We start from the raw sequence: 3960 nt of genomic DNA on the forward strand, positions 1-3960 counted from the left end.
CGCACTTTTCAGTTTTTTATTTGTAAAAAATGTTTTGATTCATGTAAAATTTTGCTTCCACTTCACAATTGTATAYCACTTTGTGTTGGTCTTTCACATTAAATTCCAGTGAAATATATTTATGTTTGTGGTTGTAATGTGACAAAATATGGAAAAGTTCAAGGGGTATGAATACTTTTGCAAACCACTGTATTATCATGACAAATGAATTATCACTTCTATCAGGAAACTCCCGAATTACAATGAGATTACATTAAACATGATCTCATCTCAAAACATTTTATTTACAGGACAACCTTCAGTAAGTATTCATTGTGATAGAGTTTTATTAGATTTATTAAATCTTACTGGTCTCTGTTGTCAATTGATTAATGTTTCGGCCGGGCTTGTTGTGGTTCCTCTGAGTTCCCAGGTTAAAAAACCGAACACATTGCTAAATCAGAATGATAAAAAGTTATTGGCTTAACTGACCATGAAAAATACAAAACACTTTAATACTTCACTCAGCTTTATGTATGGAATCAGAATGAGTTTTCATCAACTAAAATTGTAAAGTAGTTGTGTAAAAAACAGTAATGATACTGATAAAATAAGTTCCTCAGTTTCACCTTATTAAATTCCATCTTTGAATTGTTTTTATTGAGGGACCCCTAGAAGCAGAAAACGTGCATTTGCTACTTTTAGGTTTTCACAGATTGCAGAGGAAATGCCACCTTATTTTGGGTTTTGCAACACAGGAACTGTAGTTGATCATACTTCATAAAAATCCAATTACAAGATGTTTTGGGCATCATGGCAGCTCAGTGGTTAGCACCGACGCCTCACAGCAAGAAGGTCCTGGGTTTGATCCCAGGTTCGGACCTGGGGTCTTTCTGTGCGGAGTTTGCATGTTCTCCTTGTGCTTGCGTGGGTCTTCTCTCGGTACTCCGGTTTCCCCCACAACACAAACACATGTACAATAGGTTGCCTCCAGGCCGCCTTTGAAAAAGAGATACAATCTTAATGAGATTTGCCTTGTTAAATAATGGAAAATAATGTATGCAACAATATTGTTTTTATGAAGTTCAACAGTACCTGGTCTAATACAAAAAATTAATATATACATTTTAATAAAATGTTAAGCAGTCTATATCCAATTTATATTTCCTGCTATAAAAAAGACAATAAAAAAACTGACCACCAGGTATATGAGTCCAGTTCTTTTTTTTTTTTTTATTAATTTTTGTGTGTGTGTTTGTTTTCTTGCTGAAATTAGTTAAATCCAGTTGTAACATTTTCTGTGAAGATGAGTTCCAGTTGGAGTACACTGCAAATACGTTAACTGCTAAAATGTTTTCTCGAGCATCTTGACTTTGTTTCTTGTTCAGTCCATTATTTATTTGGATTTCTAAGACCACTGGTGCAACCTGGGCACTTCCTGCAGGAACATCATGCTCTCTGAGCTGGAAAAATGAGCTAATGCTAAAACAGCAATGACATAAATGGTTAAAACATATTTATTTTTACTTTTTGACATAAACACTCCCACATTTGCACAACTGTCATGTTTATAATTATTTCGTATACTTCAGAAATCAATAAATAAGATTAAAAATTAAAGCTACTTGTCCATATGTATGAGCGCGCTGATCAGCTGCACCTTTATAGCTATTTTAAGAGCTTGGACCAAAATTTGTGTGTGTGTGTGCATGTGTGCGAGCCACATCCTGTGTGACCTTCTGGAGTGTGAGAGCAGCCACAGTATGACACACACACTTTCTCTGCAAGAAGCAACAACCAGCACTGCCCACTCCTTATCATCAGATCAGCATATCGCTCCACTTCTGCTGCATCATTCCTGCAGTAACTAAAACCATTTCATACTAATTTTCCTTCTCCTTCTTATACAAACATGTTAACAAGTTTCAACTTTACTTTGGCTCTGTTTGCTGTAAATCTAGACTTTCCTCATCAACTTGTAAGACACAGTGCACCCTGTTTAAATGCATATCTGGGCTTATTAACATGAAATTGTGTTTTCTGGAAAAACAACACATTTGCACCTTACCGAGGCGTACTAGAAAACAGCTAGTCTTTATAGAAAATAGTTCAAACATACGGAGCATCTCAACACTGCTTTGAGAGGAGAATGTTGCCTCGGGCAGAAATTGAAATGGCTCAGCTGTTTCCAATACGACAGCTCTGTTTTAGCAGAAGCAGAAGTCAAGATGTAAAGATAGCACGTGTTGAAGCATATAGACCTTTTGTTCTCATGGGACTTGCTGCTTGTTTAGAGAATCTCTGATCAAAGCCACCCCTCCTGAGAATGGCTTTATTAGATTTCACACTTCCCTCCGGGAGTCTGTGGAAAAAAAAACACAAAGCATATTTTTCGACATCAACAAATATTCATTTTTTTTTCTCTCAGATCAATCCATTTTCATTGTTAGTTTATCAAGTCAGTAACTACAGATTTAACAYAATCACCTTAATATGAAATCTTTTTAAGTCGTGTAAAATTTGTTCAGACTCTATGAAAAATTGGCATTTTCACCCATGATGAACTCTCTATCTGAATAACGGTGAAGGAGGAAAACTGATGCCATCTTTTAATCGCCAGGGATTAAGTTTGGATTGAGGACTTTTTTTKTTTTTTGGTTGAATGAGATCTGGGCACACTGCCAGATGAATAGAAAATGGTGTTCTCTTCCCCTCCACTGGTCATGGCACTCCCTCATTATTAGGAGGCAAGTGCTTGTGWGCTGTTTCAGATTTGAGTTTATTAATGTCTCTTTTTTTTTAAACGATGGGCTTTGCAATCCAGCCCCCCCCCCTTCTCTGTTTAAGATAAAATACATATCACTGTTCTTTTGATTTCCAGCTCGAGGGCCATCAGGTGTCTCTGGCAGGAGCGTTTGAAAGCRAAGAACTGTAAGAGCTTCGATGGGTGCTGCAAAAGACTAAGCCTCTCCCTGCGTCAGAAACATATCTCTTTGYTAAGGTGAAGGATCCTAAGATGAGAGTTACAATCTTTTGAAATGAGTTCTGWATAAAGATTCTAAACAATTAATATCTTACCTGTTGTAGATCGTTCTCTCCCAGACAGCACAGCCTGTGTTTCCACTCTGGCTTTTCTGTGCACAAAAACTGTGCAGTTTCCAACCATAGATCCTTTGACTATTTTCATCAAGTATGTTTGACTTTGTAGGTTTTGTTRGAACACTTGTAAAGATGGCTGTATTTTCTAACAGCCTCAGCCAACTGCTCCACAGTGGAACAGTGCWAGCAAAATAAGAGCGTTGGCATAAACACGCCTACAAATTTTTGATCAATCCCAGAGTAATCGGCGTTTACCCCTCTGAGAAAAAAAGTTCTACCTGGAGTTCATAAACTATCAACCCATTTAAAATTAAACTCTGCTTTTTCAAACTGATGCCATCCAAAGGACTATTGTAAGAAATTAATTTATATTGAATCTTAAATGCATTTTATCTATACATACTTATGCTTGAGATGTTTAAAGTATTTTTATAATCAATGTGCAATCAAGTTATTTTTATACTGTGATTAAGATTATTACGAGAACAACTAATTCCTAAGGGACTATTTAGTTACATTGATGCAACACTATCAGACACATAATGTTCCTACATGTGAGAGTTTAGGACTTTCTTGGTTGAGAACTGGGTCAACCAATAGGTGAGGTCATATCCCCTTCTTTGATGATGTCATCTCCAGAAGGTGTGACTCACTTCTGAAGAAAACTGTAAAATGTGCAGCATGCTGCATCCGAACTGCCGAAATCTAATCGGATTGTCGCAGTTTCATGATGAAAATTGTGTCACTCTGTTCACATTGTCGACATTTTGGCACCTTCTTGTTGCAACCCGCGGACCGAACTTTTTACCCCGCCCCCCTCCACATAAGAACTTATTATGTGATTGGTCAGAAGTTTGTGGGAGTGGTTGTGCTGTAAGTGCT

The 3960-nt window shown here is 37.1% G+C and overlaps 1 long non-coding RNA gene across 1 annotated transcript in view; it reads right to left on the reverse strand.

Annotated features, from left to right (window-relative positions):
* Positions 1-954: 954 nt before the first annotated feature.
* The window catches only part of LOC106513367 (uncharacterized), a 14317-nt gene continuing 11311 nt past the window's right edge, over positions 955-3960 (reverse strand). The window contains exons 2-3 of the long non-coding RNA XR_001309776.1: positions 2241-2341; positions 955-978 (exon numbers count right to left, since the gene is read on the reverse strand). This is a non-coding gene — a long non-coding RNA (uncharacterized LOC106513367). The remainder of the gene's footprint in view (positions 979-2240; positions 2342-3960) is intronic.

The sequence above is a fragment of the Austrofundulus limnaeus genome, unplaced genomic scaffold, assembly GCF_001266775.1.
Source record: "Austrofundulus limnaeus strain Quisiro unplaced genomic scaffold, Austrofundulus_limnaeus-1.0 Scaffold12, whole genome shotgun sequence".
Taxonomy (NCBI): domain Eukaryota; kingdom Metazoa; phylum Chordata; class Actinopteri; order Cyprinodontiformes; family Rivulidae; genus Austrofundulus; species Austrofundulus limnaeus.